The sequence below is a fragment of the Pyrgilauda ruficollis genome, unplaced genomic scaffold, assembly GCF_017590135.1.
Source record: "Pyrgilauda ruficollis isolate IOZ18807 unplaced genomic scaffold, ASM1759013v1 scaffold6, whole genome shotgun sequence".
NCBI lineage: Eukaryota > Metazoa > Chordata > Aves > Passeriformes > Passeridae > Pyrgilauda > Pyrgilauda ruficollis.
This window is the reverse complement of record NW_024527710.1, coordinates 4,308,976-4,330,279: the sequence shown is the minus strand read 5'-3', so window position 1 is coordinate 4,330,279 and position 21,304 is coordinate 4,308,976. Positions and strand designations below refer to the sequence as shown.

Sequence of the window (21,304 nt, the reverse complement as noted above, 5' to 3'; positions counted from 1 at the left end):
TCCTTTTTTATATTTAACAATGTTCGAAACAGTTTCAAATGACACTGAAGTCATGACCAAAGATGTGAGCTGCTTTCAACAGCTGTACTATCTCAGTTCCCAACTACAGCAGAACTCCCTACTTCTAAAGAAAGTAACCTCCCTTTCAGTTAACTTTCCCTCCCTTCCTCCAGCTCAAAGGTTTAAACCTCTTTACTATCCCCCTTGAGCAAGAGGAAGTGAAATTCCATTTGATCATCTGCATGGGTAAAAGAGATGCAAAAAAATTAGTGTGTGCTAAGTAAAATGATCAATAAGCCATTAAAATAATAATTTAAATAAGAAAACTGTACTATATGCTTGGATCTAAGTCTCTCTTTATTTAGCAAATTCATTATATAAGAAACAATTCATAGTTAACCTAAATGTTTTCTGTCCTTAGATACTGTATGCACACCTTAAAATCATACATTTTTATGTGTACAGAGAAAAAAATGTAAAGTATAGGAAATTATTTTCCTGAGAGTTTTGTGGCCAAAATGAAATTGTCATTTCTTACTTCCCTGGAAAATAATGCACTGCCATTTTGGAAGAGAATGACAATAGAGTCAATGTCAGGTGCAAGTCAATTTTTCCCTCAAATTAAAGCACTGCCATACACAGTATCTCCAGGGAAAAAATATTTATGGGAATTTCACCAGTAAAAATCCAGTACAACCCCAATGATTTGATCAGATTTTTTCTCCCTATATTTTGTCTGTATCAAGAACACAACAAATTGGTCCAGACCAGAAAAATATATCAGGGAATATAAGAGTAAATCAGTAACAAAATTCAGGGAAGCATTGAGATGCTCAGATTATACCTTATCATGCAGATAAAATAATTTTAATTCAAGCAGAATGGTATGCTTAGGTGACCTTTTAATAGGACATACTGTTTATGAGGTATGCACCCAAATCAGCTAAATGAGCAACCAGTAAAATGTTTCTGAAGTTTCTCCCTATTAAATTCTGGAAAACAAATAAAACTTCCATCAAAAACTGAGTAAAAAAACCAGACTCAAAATATTAATAATTTCTGACAGGCCTTGCATGGTCTGCACCATTAGACATGAAAAATGTGATTAATGTTAATAACAGAGCTCATATGTAAAAGTAAAGAAAAAGTGTAAATCACGGCTGCACAAATGTAATCTTTTATGTATAAGCAACAATAAATTATATACCAAATTGATGTTTTTAACTTAATACCTGGTTGCATGTTATGCAATTTTCAATTTTAAAATCACAGTACTTTAACTCTTAGTATCAACCCTTGGGTAGTGGTACAATATCCAATAAATGCAAACTGTGTGCTTCTCTTTCAGACAGGGCTTCTTTTCTTGACTTAAGGATTTTTTTTAATGTATTAGTTATTCTGCTTTTTTTCCCCCAAAACCCCAAATCTGCAGTCTTTAATTAGCCCACACATGAACCACATGAAGAAGCTGGCATAAGCAAGTAGCAGTCACTTTAAATGACAGATTACAATAACACAGAAGGAGCAATTTTGGTGTTTCAAGTTAATAATATGAAAGATTTGCCCTCTATGATACATTATGTTAAAATCCCACTATATAGCCACATTCAAATAAGATTCTTATTTAGATCAGAAAGATTAACAACTCAGAAAAAGTAATTCCAAACTATGAGACACCCATTTACAAAATACAAGTATAAATTTGTAACACATTCATAAGATTGGTTAAGGCATCAGAGTATATTGCTTTGCCTTCCTTATCATTTTTTACTTATAAATAAAATGCATGTATTTTAAGTCTAACAGAATCATTAAGGGGACAACCAAGCTTAGAAACAAAATGACCATATTCAAATATTGAAGCCATTCCACTTATAATTCTAGTCTTTCAAAAGGAAGGAAATTGAGTTAAGACATATGCTGCCCTTAGCTGCATGTGCCTATGCCTTTCCCTTGGTTAAAAGAAAGCATTATTCTCAGTGATTATATATACAGTGATTTCTGCTTTGCTTTACAATGCCTTTTTCTTCACTTTTATGCAACCTTTATGTTATTTCACCTTAGGAGAAGGGAAACTGCATTTTGTAAATAACTTTGAAAAGTGCTGCCTGTTCTAGAGAAGACATAGAATTTCTTTTATTCTTTTACCTTTAGAAAGGTTTATGAAATACAGTTAAAAGACAGATTCAACCACAAGGCAAAACAGCTGGTTTCCAAACCCTAGAAAATTCTGAGATATTCAAAGCAGAGGTTTTTGTTCAGTCAGTTACAGAAATAAAGACCAACCATGAAAATTAGATCTCCAGTTAGATTTGGAAACATTCTCTTTCAACTAAAGTTACGGCATTCTCATCTGCATTTAGATCCCTATCTGCTACAAAGACTACATTTATTTAATGTGTTGTAACAAGAAAAAATCATTCTTGCCACAGACATTAAAAAATAAAATTCAAAGACAAACTATTCTTCAAAGGAAACAAGGGCCCCATCTGCTGATGTTTAAACGTACTACATTAACCCACGCACAACACCTCTGCCACAGATAAGGTATGAAATGAATTGCAAAGACAAATCACCACATTAACTGTACTGCATTCTTCTGGTACCTTTTTATAGGAAAAAAGAAGAGGTTTTAGGCCCCTGGGTCAATCAGTTTTCACTGATTATGAGAGCTTTGTCTGTGAAATAAAAATGGAAGACTAGGAAGGAAATTCAGGCAGGATCCTGAATTTGCACAGCAAAAAAAATAAGGGAATATGACCAGTCCTATATACAGCATAACAAAATTATGTCTATGTGCATACAACAAGAAGTTACAAAAAATAATAAACTACTACTATCCAAATGTCACCTTCAATGCCAAAAACATGAATTATCAAAATGGCCAAAACCTCAACAGAGATATTAAAGCCAAACTCTAAGAGCAACAATCAACGAAAGCATCTGGGAAATGTAAAAGTCAAACTTTTCTGAAGTTTAAAACATCTTGTTAAGTAGTTTGATAGTTGTTTATTGAGAGTTCTTAAAAGTAAGCACTGTTTTGTTTACAGAAATCCCATACATAGCAGACTTTACATTATGCTGGGATGAAAAATGGCAGTCAGCTTAATGAAGACAAAACAAATGTCCTTATTATGGACAGGACTATTTCAAACATTATATCAACTAAGAGTCAGCAGCTGAATTTATAATCTCATATTTCTTCAATAAAAAGTCCATAATTTTGGAAGAACTAAAACATTTTTGTTTACATGGCTACAACATAGAAAAGACCCATGCTGGTGTAGCAGGATGAAGCATGTTCCTGGCCTCTTTCCCCAAGCCCAGCAGCACAGTCAATGAACCTCTGATTAAAGCTGGAAAAAGTGCTAAAGAAATTTGCTCCTGCTCTTCTCTCCTGGACAAGCCAGAAGTGCAGCTAATACATGTTGGGTGTTTAATTATACAAGCTGTTCTGCACCCCAAAACTGTAACTCTGCTGGGGAGAATTCTAAATTCTGCTTTATCCCTCCTGAGTTTCTGTGCCATAGACCAATCCTACAAAAGGGGACATGATTTGCAGCTGGGCAGTGGTCAGAAGGCAATGTATGAAACATCTCACTGCATGGATAAAAAACAATAATTAGACCTCAGTGCTAATTAATTCTTCAGCAAATATGAACATATGAACATGATCCACCCAATAAACAACAGTCTTGATTTTTGACTGAATAAATTAAATTTAAAATATTCTGAACATAATTCCAAGATGTGATAACAAAGTTTAAGGCACAAAACAAAACTATAAAAAACCTGCTGTTTCAGAGTATAATTAGATCTATTGTGGTTTTCTGGTATTTTCTTATAACTGTTCCTTTAATAGAATTCCTTCCATTGGCTTTTGTATTAGAAAACAATTTAGAGAGGTCCACGGTCCAGTCTGAGTACTGAGTACTTCAAGCTGAAATATGTTAAATGAGGAATTTGTCCAGTGAATTATCTAGATAACAGTGCATGAGACCAAGTTCTAGTGGCCCAGATATGGCATTTTCTCAAAATGAAATTTACCATTTACTTTAGGCACTAGCTTTCAGGTGTTTTTTAATAAAGCATCTCTTTTTGAGCAGGTTGTTATTTGGTTGATCATTATCACTCATAAAAGTGAAAAACAATTAAAAGCTTTCACAAATCAGCTTGCTCAAAAAAATTCCTGTGGAAAAAAAAAAAAAAAAAGAGCATTCTCATTCATGATCACAGATAACACAAAGTTACTTTACTATCCCCCTTCATTAGATCATCCATCAATCTCCAATGTGCTAATCTCTGTTGGGAAAAGTAATTATATCTGCATCAGTTATGAGCATGTTAAAACAAAGCCACGACAACTGAACATTGTCAAAAGTGAATCTGCTGCTTTGGGTGAAGCTACATACAAGACAATGAGCTGATCCCACTGGTTACTGCTGTTGGAAAAGGAAAAGCTCAACTCTGCCATCTGCTCACAACTGTGCGCTCCTCACCACACACTCCTGACTCTGGGTCCTCCTAGGCTCTTTCCTCCACCTGGGCTCTTTCAGTGAGGTGAAACAGGGGAAAACTGACCCAGCAAACAAAGTGGAGAGGAAATGATCCACCCACAGAATCACACTTAGCAAGTTTTACCCGTGGCAGGAGGGGACAGGACGTCAGAATTTGAAGGAAGCCTGGGAAGGTAAAAGCAACTTCCCCTTTTGGCAGTGACAGAACAGCTGAGAGCATAATTTGACCCTGAACTTGTCAGCTGTACTTCTGCATTTGTGCAGCATTCAGAAACCAATGTACTTTGAATAGTCCTGACTGTAACATTCAGCCATCACTCCCTCCCAGGCATGCCAGTGTTTCGGGTTTGGGTTTGTACATCTGCCTGGGAATTTAATCTCATTGCACAGTAGATGAAGAATAAAACTGGCTAGGAATGATAACATTTAGTAAGTACTTACCTCAATTGCAATCTTGAAATCTAAATAACTTTCTAAAAAAAGCAAGAATTTGGGATCTTGCCTTCATAAATGCATCAGTCAAACACTACTAAGTCCAAACCCAGTATACAACTGAGATTAGCTCAGCTGGTTAGAACACGGCGCTAATAATGCCAAGGTTTGATCCCTGTATAAGTTAGACAGAGTTAGACTTGATGATCCTTCTGGGTCCCTTCCAGCTCAGAAAATTCTGTGATTTTTGTGATATGATCAAGCTAATGTGTTTCAGTCTTATTGGCTTCTATGGTGTGAAACATCTAACAAAACCCCATCTGAAATGAACAGTGTTAGGACTTACCTACATTACAAGCACCACAGATGAACCAGCACCTCAGGTGGCTGGCTATTTCAATGCTTTACCTGAGCAAACAGCAATATCTATTGCACTACACATATACAGCTGCCCTGTAAATCTCAGTTACTTTCACTGTCATCATGCATTTAGAAATGCAAGTAGTTACACTCCTGATAAGCAAACTTGTGCTTTCTATTACTCTGGAAGACACTTTTTTAAAAATAATGCAATGACTTGCTTATGATTCCTTAATGTTTTAAACAGACTTGATTTTCATCACATTTCCCCTTTTACTGACATGCACACACATTGTTTTACATAATTTTTCTCAACTCCTCTCTTTCTATTTTATTTTTCCTTGTGAGAAGTCAGTGAACATTCTGTGTGGAAGATGGAATATTGAATTAAAATATATATATATATATGTACTTTGGATAAACAGAAAATGAGAGCTATAGCCCAGCAGAACTTGGAACATATCATTTTGAAAATTTGGTGAAATGCTTCCCAAACATTTTTTAACAATTCCTGGCTAATATTTTGATCAGTTCAATAATTTTTTTCTCCTTCTTTCTGCCTTCCTCAAGCCTTTCTAACACATTTTAGCTTTATTAGAGAAAGCACAGCACTCCAGAAATCTGATTGGCAGACATAAAGGCTGGCAGGCACAGAGGGTGTCTTTTTGATTTAATAACGATGACTTATATTGTTGTTTTGAAAGACCCATGAAACAGAATGGAGCTCTCCTTTCAAATCTAGTATTTCTATACCACTGCTCACGCTTGGAAGAAGCAGCTCTATTTTGGCTGCTTTTGGTCTCTTTTGGAGGCATCTATTGATGCTTACTAACATGTTAATGAATAGCATTGCAGCGGTGAAAGTACTGGATATGAGGCTTTTTTGGAGCTTGTTAATACTTCTCTTTTATCAGCCAGAGGAGATGCTGTAATGTGACACCTGAAAGTGTGCTGTCTCTGAAGTGCTCCCAGTCACTGCTGGACCACAGAGCAAAACAAGGTGCTGAAATGAACATCATCACAAATAAGACTTAGACAGACTTTGGGAACACATAAAAAGGAAAAAAGCTGAGACTGAAGTTACAGGATAAAAGGAACGTTCCTGTTACTTTTGTCTTTAGTAGGATCTTACCCAAAGTCTTTATGTTTCAAGCATAGAGCACTATTTTTCATATACCTAGACTTAATTAAAAAGTAAATTTAGCCTTTATTTATCAATAATTCTACAACTCTATGTCTCGGGACACATATAGTTTTCTTCCAGACACGTGGAGCAGCTAAAAGACTAAACAAAACCCAACAGCAATAACTAACCTTAAAAAAAGAAAATATTTAGAAATCAAACCCACAGATAAGGAAGGGTTAACTTTCTTTTGATAGGGATGTTAAATTTGAGTCCCCAGGTATGTATGGGGATATTCGAGTTCTTCTGAGAACTTCAGGTACATCAAGAAAACACTTGAAAAGGTATTTTGTCTCTGCATCAGCAATTTTGTCCAAATGTTTCCCCTCCCGGGGAACTGCAACTATTGTTTAGATGATGGCTGGGTGGGAGCTTTCTACTACTCAGAAGATATCTTATCTCTTACTATGAAATGACCCTTAAAATTGTTATTGCATTAGATTATAATTGTAGTGTATTTAGCTGTGAAATTGCATGGACGTTTTTGTGCCTCTACATTTGAGTACTCTCCCTACTTGTTAAGTCAAACAGCATTTTGTTCTCAGTGCTCAGTGCTGAGTATTCGTGGAGACAGAGGCATGCATGCACATGCACACTGTCTCTCTGCTCTTTCACAGAGAATTTACATCTGCTTCTGCTTGGGTTTTATTCTCTTTCAGATCAAGGCTCTCTGCTCTTTCCACATAGAGGAAGCCTTGCAATAACAAGTAAGTATGTCCAATGCCCTAACTATAATGGAAGTATGCTCAGAGGAAATTGATAGTGTTGCCAACTCTCATTATTTTCCTATGAATCTTGTGATATTTGCTATTTTTCTTAATGTCCTAGCTGTTGAAATCATATGAATAAATGTGAATCTGAGCTTCCATGAAAACAAGTGTCTAGATTTCTCAAACATGAAGTAAAACTTGAAAATATTAACTGAATATACCCAAGACAGATAAAACAACCAAAGGTAAACTAAAAATAAATGAAAGATAAGTGGGGTGTTTAATCACAAAATAATTTTAATATAGTTTCTTAATTTCAACTCAATATTGAATACTTGGATTGAGAAGTGCAGCAAATTGGCTAATTCCTCAGATAAATGCTGTGTGCTACACAGTACAGAACAAGGGCAAGAAGAGGGAGGAATTCTTCCACTTTGGACATGAATCAGATTGCTAGGAAAGCGGTTTTGCCTGGAGTTGGTGTAGTAGCACTAATCACAGCTTCATTGCCAAGTCCACCTTTGCTACCCATGCCTTGCTGTACCACTCTCCCAAGGATTGCTATGGTTCAAGGTCTGGACCTTGAACTATTCAAAAAGCATTTACAATTTTATGCCTTCAGGTATTTATTTTTGTCTATGGATCCTACAAGTACAGGATGTGGTCCTTCAAAAATACCCAAAATTTTCTCTCTGTGCAAGTAAAAATTAGTTTTTATTTTTAATGGTTATGACAAAATTGTACCTGATCTGTGAGCCAGTATGTAATGGAGAATCCCCCAGCAATACAGAGAACTGTTCACAAAGTCTATCAACATAGGATCGGGTACTCTGAGAGGATATTGATTTTTCCATATAAAATGATTTTTTTTAAGTAATTAACAATATACCTAAAATAAATGAAGTTTATGTAACCCATCAAGCTTGCAATTTAATCCTCAAAAGGAGTATAGATGCTAAAGACTGGAATGACTGATATTTAGGAAAACAGAGAAACACTTTCTTAGAAGGAATTTTTAATTGATTTTGTAAACTGAGAAAAATGGAATGATGTGCTTAGAATACAGTGACTCACAGGCCTGCAGTCACAATCCCAGTCCCTCTCCCAGCATGCCAGCATCCCTCCCTTTGTACCAGAGGTGCAGGAAGCCAGTCTGGCCCTCAGCTTCTCAGTAACATTAACATGACAATTTACTCTATCTCACACAACCTCGGATCTAGTGGGAGACGGGTCATGCTTTCTCCACTCTATTTCAGGAAATCTTATTAGTCTACAATACATAGTTCTTCATGCAAATTCAATGAGTACAGAGAAGGAGAAAAACTAACAGAAAATATCTTACCAGATGGAGAAAATTGAAACATTACCCTTGTTTCCTTGCCAGCACAGATCCATTCTGACAGGTTGGAAATGATTTATGGTTGGGGGGGCCTGGAGGAAGAGAGGATGGGGAGAAGGAAACATACTTACACTAGCAGAGATATTAATTGCTGTACAATGTTAAAATCTTTGCACTGTTTTACATGCATGCAATTAGTTCCAAGAATTACATATGCAGCAATGTTTGCATGCTGATCTCTGCATGAGACAAATAAACCTCGAGTATATGATGCATGTTAGAAATTGCTTTCAAACCACTGTAGAAGACATTTTGGTAAAGAAATTATACAATATGGCAACTCAAAAGCTGTAGTCAAAGAAACAAATTACCTTTGAATATATGAATAGGTAAATACTTCAGCATGTCCAAGATTAATACTAATCATTACTATTTTAACATATAAAATGTTATGGATATTGCTACACAGCAGTGATCAGGCAGATATCTAGTCTTTGTAAATTAAACTCAGATATTTTTCTGTATCTAATTGATTTTTACATTACATTAGGCAGCCAAGGCTGCAACCTTCCATGACATAGTATCTAAATAAACATTTATTAAAATATTTTAATTAGAATAAGAGGGAAAATACAGTTTCCAATTATGTTTTCAGAAGGAAAAAAATCAGATCTATTAAGAATTAATGTAAACATAAGTGTAATGTAACATTTAAATGCAATAATTATGCCATATGATTTATACAATGTGAGTTATTTCTAATTCCTAAACTTTTAAAAAAGGACTACTTATCCTAATGCATTTATTGCCTCTAGCATCTTATGGCATTGATTCAAAAAATAATAAGGGACATTAGAAAGTGAATAGTGATCTTACAAACTGAGGCATATCTGTGTTGAGCAAAATTTATCTTATAGATGCAGAAGTCTTAATGGTCATTAATAATATTGCTAGAGCAGGAGCACCTCCTGCTCTAAAATGGGGAGGTGCTTTGTCTGGTCTGGCTGTAAATGGCACAAGTGACTGGGTTCCTGCCATTTCCCTTGGAACTCTAACCAGACAAAAAGACTTATTCCCAGGGGATTTGGATGAGATTGTTAACAGTCTCCAAATTACTTATAAATTTTTGTTATATAGATGCACATACCTGTGTGCCCATATATTTTGGCTTCCTCTATTCTATTTTATGGAACAGTGAATTTCAGATTCTGACATGATTTAGCACAGGGAGATGGAGTCAGGCACAGTACACCGGTGTAATCTATAGCTTAAAGTACTGATAAGTTGTCACACCTTATTGAAAACATACATTTCTTGATAGTATAGTTCCACACCACCAGATATATACACATGAAGGGGAATCAGTTTATACCTCACAAACCAGACAAAACTTGGTGTGGAAGTGAGGGCAGCATCTTCTTTGCTTCAGACAGAAACTGGCAATCACATGACTGTCACTGCAGGGAAGCAACGAGGGAGTCTTCCATGCCTATTAGTTTAAGACATTTTCAATCACCAAGAGTTGCTAGAAGAGTTTCTGTCTGTCATATAAAAATTGGCTCACTGTTCTTGACATTGATATAAACTTATAGAGACACTTAAGATACTACAAAAGTGACTGGTTAGATGGGGTTCCTGCATTTTTTACAGCAGTAATTAAATCCTGGGCCATGGAAAGAACCTTTGAAATGGGCATTTCAGTAAAAAATGTATGCACGTCTGTGTCATGCAAATAGAAATAGAGGCTCCCAAGGAAAACAGGCTGATGCAGCTATATAACCTGTCTGTGTTTCCCTTGATGATTTTTGACCAGTTTGAAGTGAGTTTCAAAGTACTGGGATTGGTAAAATGAAAGCAGGAGTGTGCCATTTCTGCCAAACAAGCAAATACAGCACCTAAAACAGTTCACTCACTTTGGGTTGTACCCTTTAACAATATATATATTAATTTCTTAATTCAGTAATTGAATATAGACACCTTTATCCGACAAAATTCAGACATTTTACTCAATTGCTTATTATTTAACAATTGTTCTTGTGAACCTTGCTGCCTTCATTTTCCAGAAATTTCTCTTTTAAGAGACTAGAGTTATAGCAAGAGATCTGCAAGAAAGATGTTACTTTTGTGTCCTTCATTGCAAAAGTATTCACAGAGAAGGAAAAAAGCTAGAACCCAGTCTAGACCTTCCAGAACTGGATAAGGAGAGACAAATAAGGAGATGTGAACACTTTCCCTTAATAAAAAGAGTACATTTATCTCCTTCTTTAGCTCCAAGAGGCTAGTTGCTATCATTTCTCATAGCTTCCATTCCTTTCCTTTTCCATCAAGTGCGTAAACTACCAATCATAAAAGTCAAATGTCTAATCTTCCCCATTCATATCCTCTCATAGACTAGAAGACTGCTACCCTGCTGGCACCCTTCCATTCCCGCTCTGGTTTCAAGCACTGCACAGTTATTACATAAAGCAGAAAGCTTGAACACATCACATCCACCCTCTCTGCCACTCATTTCAAGGGTTTACTCAAAAAACTCCATGGAATCTACACTCACTTCTAGTTTACACCTTACTACCATCTTCCAATTAGTGTCCTCTTTGGTGTCTCTTAAATAATAACAACAGAAATAATAACAACCACCACCACAAATCACTGTGCCTTCTTTAAGGCCAATATTTCACAATACAACATGGTTACAGTTAGTAAATTCATATTTAGTTTCTTAAATTAGTAAGCACTTAGATTTTAAATATGAAGTGCTCAGCTGTTACAGAGAACATTTAACAGCTTTAGTCACTTGTTTATTAGATCTTAGTTTTGGCTCTCTTTCATGTGTTCCACTTACACAAATACCATAACTTACTCGGCACAGAATGTCTCTAATATCTCCATAGCACTCAGTAACAGACTTCCTATGTTGCCTATAATCCTATAAATGCATTCACAGGAAGAGAGGGTAGGATTCAGGCACTATCATCCAGCATAAAAAGAAAAAAGAATTGACACATCTGAAGTACTTTTTAATCATAATTTATTTTAATTAACATTTGCTATTTTACAAATGTTTTACTGTAAGCACATATTCTCAATGTTCTATGCTTAATCTATGACTAAACTCTGTTTGACAATTTTTTTAATGCTCTACATCTGAGGCATCAGAGACCTTGCAGATTTTAAAGATTAAAATTCTGCTGGGGTTCAGAGATATGAATATCCATTTCCCTGAGTTAGCACTGATGGACTTGAACTTACCGTCTTTGACAGAACTTGCAGTATGTGGCAATTTTTGCATGCTTATTTTTAAGGCAGTTACAGTATAAGAGATTCATTTTGGCAGTCATGTTATCTTTTTTACCACAGTGGTAACAAATACTGTGAATTTCCAGCAAGAAAATCCCTCAAAGTTTTCAGGATTGCTATCTTCATACTTACCACAGTACTTGTAAGTATTGCTGCCCTAGATGAAGATTTGTGAGCCATTGTGTTTAGCAGCTCCCTTCCAATTGAGTTATAGATCTCCTACAAAACAGTCATGGAGAAATAAAATCTCAGAAATAATACACTGCGTAGTGGCATTTTTGGCAGTCATGGAGTTCTCAGAATTGTACAATTTACCCAGTGATTGCACTGTCATTATAATTGGTAATCATTAGATTTATCTCTTATATCATTTGTAACATCTTACAGTATTATATGTGCATTTATGTAGCCTCATTACTGCCAGGAGTCCTCTTTAACCGAGATGATAAGTAAATAAAGTAGAAATTACACACCAACAGGAACCTGGAATAAGTTGTTTTACTGTATGTCTGAGCTCCCTTTAGCAATGCTAATCTGTGCAGCAGTTACCATTATTTCTACCTCAGTGAGCACTTCCTAATTGCTGTGTTATTGCTTGTGAAGAAAATATATTATTAAAGTCCACAACTTATGACTTGTTGCACATCTATACATGGAAGGAAAAAACCTTCTCATTTCATCAGCCCTTAATAGGTTTTGAACAGGATGATCAGCTGAGGCTGTTTTTCTCTTGCAGATCTGTTCATTACCGTTTCATAATGTCAGTGGCTCCTTCTAACAGTCAAGATGCATCCATAATTTATTCAGAAACCTGAAAACATTACAAAACCAAATCTACTTAATTCTCTATGAATCAGCTCAGGCCTGTTTTGGTAGCAATTTCTAAGGAACAACAATTGTATGCCCAAAGGAATCAGTATTCCTTTTTAGTTGTTAATGTTTTATACCCAATTATTGGTCCACTGCCAGATAATGATCCATAGAGCATTAGAAATGTGTATTAATATTATCTTTACAAGTGCAATAATACTCAGTGGAGGATAAAGTTTTGATGGACTCCTCTCATGTGCTAGTTAAAGCTCTGCATTGTCTGGGAAAAAAGTCAGCATTAGCACTTTGTTCTGATGGGACTGCTAAGGACAGGGTGACCTTCAAAATTTGGCAATATAATCAAAATAGCAAACAGCAGCCACTGAAATTAACACAGAAAATAACTTCAACAATTTTTCCTGTTCAGAACTACTGAGATGTCACAGCTATGCAGAAAGGAGACTTAATTAAAATATTTTAGGAAAAAACAAAATACTCTGCATTCTTCCAATTAAAAGTAAGCGTGATGGGACTTACATCTTTCCATGAGCAAGCCACCACTCAAGAATTCCTGAAAAGATGATGAGCCTTCATTCAATGGCCATACTGCAGTATTTTTCTCTGTCTTGAATACTGAGTATTACTTACTTCTACAGGATGTCTGGGGTAAATCATATGAATAATTTTAAGAACTACATTCCACAGATTCTGCTTGGGATAATACTGTGCACTTATCCTAAGAATAAATATTTTCCATTTCTAAGTTGTCTTAATTCATAGCAAAGACGTGGCTGCATACAGAAAATAAAAAAGCCAAACACAACTCTTGTAACTTAAAGAGGCTTCTGCACAAAACAGGAAATTTTGGAAAGTAAGAAGAAGAAAGTTGAATGAACATTTCAAACAAACTCTGCCACATTGATTGTGTTAATGATGGTAGGGCTTCAGTACACTGAGAAACTGTTTACAAGTATATCATTATGTCTTTCCCAAGTAGCCTGTATCACAACACTCTTGGAGTTGAGTGGATGGGATTTTTGATTTTTACTGTTAAGATCCCAGAGAACTGCAAAAACTAAGAAAGCCATTCAGTAGTTAAGGTTCCACTTAAAGCCCTCTGATTTTTTCACAAATACATTGCCTGTTTCTCTTCTCACCTGGAATGAACAAGCAATAGAGAGAACAGGCTGATATATCTGTCAGCACTAGAGACCAGCCACAAGATTTCCACAGTACTGAAAGACCTAGGGGACCTCTAATAGGATCTCTCTAAAACACCTGGGAAGCTAATTGTCATTGTCTGTGAAGAGCATTAGAATCCTGGCTGTTTTTAAAAACTCCATTAGGTGCCTCTACACCTTCAGGAGCTTAAATACCTTGTAAAATTTTCCATAAGGCACTCAGCAGGTGGCTTCAACAGCCTCACATGTTCCTTGGTACAGGCAAAGAGAGATAAATAATGGTGTGTTTTGATCAGAGCAGTAGCAAACATTCAGTGTCTTAAATATTCTTTTCCCTTTTACATGGAGAAGTTGATGACAGAGACATATATTTCTTTGATGCAAAGCTATTTTCAAATATATATATGTCCTGTTCCCCTGAACACAGTAGGAAAACAGCAGATGCTCAGTGCAGTGTGTTGCTTTTCTCTAGCCAGTGCTGAAGGGCTCCCTCCTACCTTTCATATTGTTTTCATTTCCTGCCCATCCTCCCTCTGCCATACTGGCTCTGTCTGCTCTTTCTTTCATCTGTGGCACTCAAGTATTCTCGTCCTTCTCCTCCACAAGGATGAATTTCCCAGTTTCTGTTTTTGCATCTGTTGCACAATGGAAGTCCTTTCTTCACATAGGTCAGCTCCTGTCCTAGTCTAGCCCTAGCTTATATTTTAGGGGTCTATGGCTTCTGATGTTTATCCTAAATGTATGGCAGTTCTCAGATACAGCAGCTTTAATCAACTCTCCATGTAATATCCTGAACGGGTAACCTTAACATAAAGCTATAAATTGTGTTATTTTTTAAAGATTCTGTCAACTTCTAAACAGCTCTGAACCCAATACAGTAAACATTTCACTATTGTGTTCACATTTCTAGGTATGTTTTAACAAAACACTTCTAATTAAAGCCTCATGTATCAGCATTTTATACAACTTGGGACTCATGACAACAAATTTTACTCTGAATTGCAACAACCAAGTTCCTTGCTACTTTAGTTCCTAACATTAACTTTGTATCCTCATTTAAAGATATTCTACATCAGGTAAAGAAATTGTTAAGAAGAAAAGTATGTCAACAGGGAGATTCAAGTGTATGATGGGAAGGTGCAGCTCACTGCCAAGCTCTTCCTATAAGAAGTATGTAAATGCAAAGCACAAAACCAGCCTGGAATGCATTTTGATCCAACGTTGGTAACACATGGAGTGGCATAGCTGAGTCTGCACTAGCACTGCCAGTAGCACACACAATGAACTGATAACACAGACCATGGGCATTTCTCCTAGGAATGGGTTCACACTTAGTCCTGTCACAGATAGCTTCAGTGGAAACTATGGGAACCTCCTTCCTGCACATCAAATACTGCAATTAGTAAAAGCATCAGGCACTAAAAATGTAAATAAAACTCTTTTTTACCTGAGGCAAAAGCCAAATCTTGTTACTATAATACCAAAATGGGTATAATATCCAAATGGAAATAATTAGTCCTTGGCTTTTCAAGTGTAAAACCAAATAGAATACTTTACATGCAATTAAAATTATACCACATACTGATAGTTGTTAAAATTTCAGACTGTAACCACCAGTCCCTAACAGAATATTGGTGCTTGATACTGCACTCAAATATTTTATAAATAATATCTGAGAATATAATAAGATTCCTTCATCCTTTGGAAAGTTCTTCAACAGGCAAAAAGCACCTCTCCTAGGCAGAGAGTGCTCTTGCTATGCTGCTATGATTTAGTATCATGAAGCGTCTTTAAAATATCCAGTATCTTTTTAACAAGCTATGGTCGCTTCATTCACTTACTCTCATTTTGAAGACATGTGAATATGACTGTTTTCAACAAGGAAACAACACCAACACCACCTACCATAACTCTTCTTGCTTTAGAGTGTCCTTATCAAAAGTAATGCAGAAAGCCCCCTGGCATTAATTGTTGTTATGCTTTTTTAAGGGCTGATCTGAAGATCAGAGAGAAACCTTTAAATATGAAGAAGCCTTTTGTTTGATGATGTTTGGACTCAGCGTGACAGCTACTTTCTTCTATGTCCTGCTTTTATTCTGAATGCAAGATAAAAACAAAACTGCAGTTAGACCTGGATAGTAAGTGAAAAATGCAGGGAGCTGAAACACCACACTTCTCACTAGTGATAGTCTGCCTAGCAAAATGAGTCATGAACTGTAGTTAAATACTACTTCAGCTTAACTCCCCACTAGTTATCAAGTAATTTCATGAGGATATTTTCAAGAGGGAAAGTCAAATTGACAGCTTTGTATGATGAAGACACATCCAGCAGGAAGAGGTAACAAAGTTTATTGTTTCAAGTTGGCTTTCCCGCCCCCCACCACTTCTGGAACCTCTTGGTAATTAAAACATTCATTGTCAATCTGGTGACAAGACATGTGAGCTTGATTTTGTCATGAATTGCTTTGGTTTTGAAACAAGAACAACAATGACTACATGGATGTTCACACTCCCTTTTCTGTTATCCTTCCTGAATATTTTCCTGTCCACGCAAGTGGTGGGGACGGAAACAGAAAAAAGGGAAGAAGAAAAAAGAAAGCTGACAGAAAAAGAATTGCCTTGAACAGGAAATAAGAAAATTACTTAAACATCAATAGTTTGTGAATAGAACTAACATATGTAAAGGTCCTGGAGACAAAACATAGAGGAAAAAGATAAAGGGTGATGAAGCAGTATATCAAAACCAGTTAGGCCTGCAGCATGTTTGACACTGAATGAAAAGACCAAATTCTCTAGTGCTGGAAATAACCAGGGAACAGGAGTCAATCATGGCCAAAATCTTTTCCCTGCTCATCACCTACAAAAAATCCAACAAGGCACTAGGGAATTCCATCAAATGAAAATTGTGTTTCCTGTATTCACACACAACTTGGGGACCAAAGGGTTGCCACCATAAAAGAAACAAAATCATTTTTCCTAGCAGTGCGATCAAATTGTCTCTTCATAATACACAACATTTTTAAACAAAACCAAAAGGAAATAAAAATACAATGCTATATTAAGACAGGGAAAGAATTAAGTACCTAGTTCAAAGGCACCCTTCCAATCCTTAATTTCTAATTCTAGTTTAGTAATCAGAGCTCCAAAACAGTAGAGCAAAAAAGAACTGATGTTTTCAGAAATGCCTAATGAACAGATTTGGGGAATAAAAAGCAAATTTTCATTTCCAAAGTAACTTGGGCCTTGCCTACACTTCAGATGCAAAATCATCTGATCCACTAGACAGACTCTCACATCCAAGGAGTGTGGTGCAGAGACTTTGAAGTGAGCTAGACCATGATCCAGAAGCAAATACTGCATGATAGCCCTTGCCTGAGTTAGTGTCCTTCTAGTTTACTGTTCACACACAGGCTAGTGCATCTGCACAGCCCCACAGCTTTGAAGCAACATTGCAGACTAGCAAATTCAGCACAATGTGCACTGTAGCATCTATTCCCATGGACACATAATAGCTTGTGTTTCATTGCTCTGGGATTAAATTTTCGTTGCTGACAGCATTTACAAATGTGTGTGTTAAGATATAGGCAGACTCCTAAAAAGTGTCTGATGAAGTTTAAAAAAATTGGTCACAAATTTTAGTGATTTTTATGGGTAAAAAACCTCAATGGCAAAGTTACAAAAAAAATAAAGACCCTTTACAAAAAATGTTGGGCAATAACAGTTCACCTAGAGCTCACTAGATATGGCAAGTTGACAAGAATGGAAGGGTAAATGCAGGTAAATAAACACAAAGAAGCAAAGGTATACAAACATAGGAGTTACTGAGGAAAAGGGTGGGGGCAAAGGTTGGATTTATAAAACACCACAAGAATGGCTGTGTGGGTCAAGGGGTTAAGTGTGGGTACCCTGCAGCATGCACAAGCAAATTAGTTCCAAAGACATTAGTTTAAATGAGAAGTATGATTGGGAGGGAGGAAAGCTCTCATTCTACCATAAACTTCTCCCTATTTCACTGAAGCATGAACACAGAATAAAGAAGGGGGTTCAGTGAAAACCTCATTATTAATCATCCCTGTGGATAGTACAGTGTGTGTAACCCCTGAGATTCACACAGGCACCTGCCTCCAGATTGGCTGAGAATGGGACAATTTATCATAAATGAACATGTAGGAGTGGGGGAAGACACAGTGGTCATTGCCTGCACTGGAATTTATGATGGAAAGGAAAGTTAATTAAGTTCTGTGGTCAGTGCTAAAGGGAAAAAATAGAAGATCTCCCAAATGCAATTCCTTGCTGGAACAGATATTTTGGCAGAACTTGCTAATTACTATACTAAACTGCTAATTTGGCAAGAGAGAACTAATTCTATTCTAGTAAGTTTTCAGGCAAAAAATGCATAGAAACAAAAAAGCTGTGTCATCAGGACTTTTGTTGTCAAAAAGAAAAGTACACCTGGCATACTCTAGCTAACACCACAACGGCACAGCACTTAACTGAGTGGCAGAGTGTGAGCAATAGCAGGGAGAAGAAAGTAAAAGGCTTCTGAAATAAATGGGAGTGCCCTAGATTAAAGAAAAATGCATATGTGTAACTACATATGCTTCTGCAATTCATAATGCAGGATAATTCCATGAGAAATATCAAATGACTAACAGGGCCATTATTGCTTTGCATGATATTACCTGAAATGTCTAGTTTTGACAAACCCAATACATTATATTTATTTATGCATTCTTACACAGTCTTCAGTACGTATATAAAACATCAAAGGGATAAATAATCCTTTTTAAGAACCGGAATCCTCAGGGCAAGACAGACATCAAGTACAATAATTTAGTCAATATCCACTGCAGCCACATGACCTTGACTATCTATACCATCCACAGTTCAAGTGCCTTACATACCTCCAGTTTTGAAGCCAATTCTAAAACACTTCATTAGACATGGGCAAATGAAACGGTGCAGGGATCTGCATTCACGTGTGCCAGACACAGTTACAGACCAGAGCTTTGCTTGCAATAGAATATGGACCAACAACAAGTGTTTCTGGTTATTTTTCCATGCTATTTATCACCCCATTTTTCACTTGCACTTCCCTGGTAGAGCTGCATTTCCCCTGAAGAAGAAGTTGATAAGTTGATCACAATCCCAAACCTCCCACCACAATACCAGTGCTAAGAATTTGCATTCAGCAGTGAATTAGTGCAAGGCAAGAAAGAAAATGGTGTACACCAACCACCATAAATAAAATCTGTAAGCCACTGCTGACTAGCTATTACAGCCAAACAGGATAACCCAGTAGTCAAAAAGGTCTGAGAAGAGAGAAGTCCTGGATATGTTAGCCAGCGAAACAGATTCACAAAACAAAGGGGGGGCTTTGCAAATTTATAGCAGATAGGTGAAAATGTGATCCAAAACATAGCCAAGTGTTCTTTGCTGCACAAATATGCCCTCAAATTTAAAAAAAAAAAAAATTTAGTCCCTGGCTAGGCAGAATATCTTCAAAACCTACAACATGACAACTTACTTACAATAGCTCATCTAAGTAAAACAAATTGTGAAGCAGCTTGCAAGACAGGTATCAGGAAAAAAGCAAACAAAAAAACCCCATTGATTTATGAAAGGAGAGCAATTGTAGTTTTTCTTGAATTTACTTGCTGTGTTCAGGCACAAACTCTTTATTGGGCAATCCTGATCCTTTCAGCTTCATTAAAACACAAGCTCAACAAACTAATTTTGCTAACAGATCATAAGTGCATGCAAAGAAACAGGAAAAACAGATTTCTGTTTCATTTCTACCTATAAATGAAATTTTAAATTTGGGCAAAAAAGCCTCAAAAATCAGTACAAGATAAAAAAACCCAAATTAAAACTAAAGCAAACATTCAGCTACAGTGGATTTAGTAAGGAAGGAATTATTTTTGTTGGTTTAATTTTTTAAGCCTTTAATCCTTTTCAAATTAAGGTTTTTTCCATAAGAAGCAAAATCCAGTGGGCAAGAATACTTGGTATCTTCAAGTATGCTTTTTCGTTTTATGGTAAAACATTTCATTTAAAAAAAAAAAAAAAACTTATTTCAGGATATATAGCAGCATTAATAATATAAAACTTCACTAAATTACATCATTTTAAGTTAATGATAAATTGAAAAATATATTGAAAACTATATGCACATTTAGTGATAGGATTTGGACCTCTACTTCATTTTTATCTGAAGTAGAAATAGAGAATTTGTTGCCTAATATTAATTCATGTCCATGCCTTAAACTTCATTTTTTACTTGACTTTCAACGACTACAGTATATGAAACCAAAATATATTCCTCTTTATGCATATTTTATAATTTGTTTCAAGTTGCATCTTAAAAGGTATTTAACTTTTTCTCCTGGATCCTGATTTCAGTTAATGGCAGTAGAAGAGTCACTGTCCTTGATCTAGAATTGTTTAGTAAAGGAGTCAAGGATAGAGGCACATGAAAACATGTCAATCAGATGTAATTGCTTTCTAAAAGAAATTCTATCAAACTGGAGAATGAGAACTAGCACTGAACACATGGATTCACTGCAACACCTAATCTACTAATGAGCTCAACTCGTTATTTTCAGGCTCACTGTTCAAAAACTTCAACATAAGAAACATGATCGTGAAGGACAATATTGCTTAAATAGTTGTAGAGAATATTTACTACGGGTGAAGCCAGTAATGTCACCTGTAGTTAAGGTTTCCCAGCACTTTCCATGACATTTCCCCTGGAACTATGTTCAGCTTTAACTGCTTGAGATGAAATTTTCTATACAAAAGGGCTACAGAAACATCTTTCTTCATTAACAAAGCATATACCTAATTCTGTCTTGGCAACATACTACTCTTCACAGTTACCATCCCTGACTGCAAAAGTTTATGTAGCTGATTTAAAGAAATGTTCCTGATGCTGAAATCTGAGAGCATAAATTGATATGCCAATTTGATCTCTATTGAGATCAATGGGAAAGGATTGGTACAAATCCCCCTTTGTTAACATTCTAATGTCTTCATTTGCTTCAGGTTGCAAACCAAATGCCCAGTAGCACTGGAGAGTATTAAGTATGCTCCTGATGTACATCTTCTCATTTCTTTTCATTCAGCAAAATGAATTCTTCTGATCCATAACTAAAAAGAAATATTATCTCATACTCGAGACAGATGAATGACTGAGAACTCCATTTGACTCCTCCTTTACCAAAAGATCTTGAAAGTTCCTTTGAGGAGCTTAGACGTAGATTCAATGAGTAAATGCATGAATTTGGGAAGCAAATATTACAAAAGAAGATGGATTGTTTAATGTAAAGAGTAGCATTGTTAAGAAATCAAACCCACAGACTTGAAGCTGGGTCCTGCTTACATCATAATGTTAAACTAATCAGATCAGAGGTTCTGAAACACATTTTTCTCAGGTCACCTTGGCAAAAAGATGGGTTAAGAAATAGTGCTTCCCA

At 36.1% G+C, this 21,304-nt stretch overlaps 1 long non-coding RNA gene across 1 annotated transcript; it reads right to left on the bottom strand.

The window, feature by feature from the left end:
* Positions 1-8,554: 8,554 nt before the first annotated feature.
* Positions 8,555-12,058, bottom strand: LOC121361985. Its single transcript, XR_005956433.1, has 3 exons — positions 11,971-12,058; positions 9,914-10,030; positions 8,555-8,633 (listed from the first exon to the last, which is right to left on the bottom strand). It is a non-coding gene; the product is annotated as an uncharacterized LOC121361985 (long non-coding RNA).
* Positions 12,059-21,304: the final 9,246 nt, after the last annotated feature.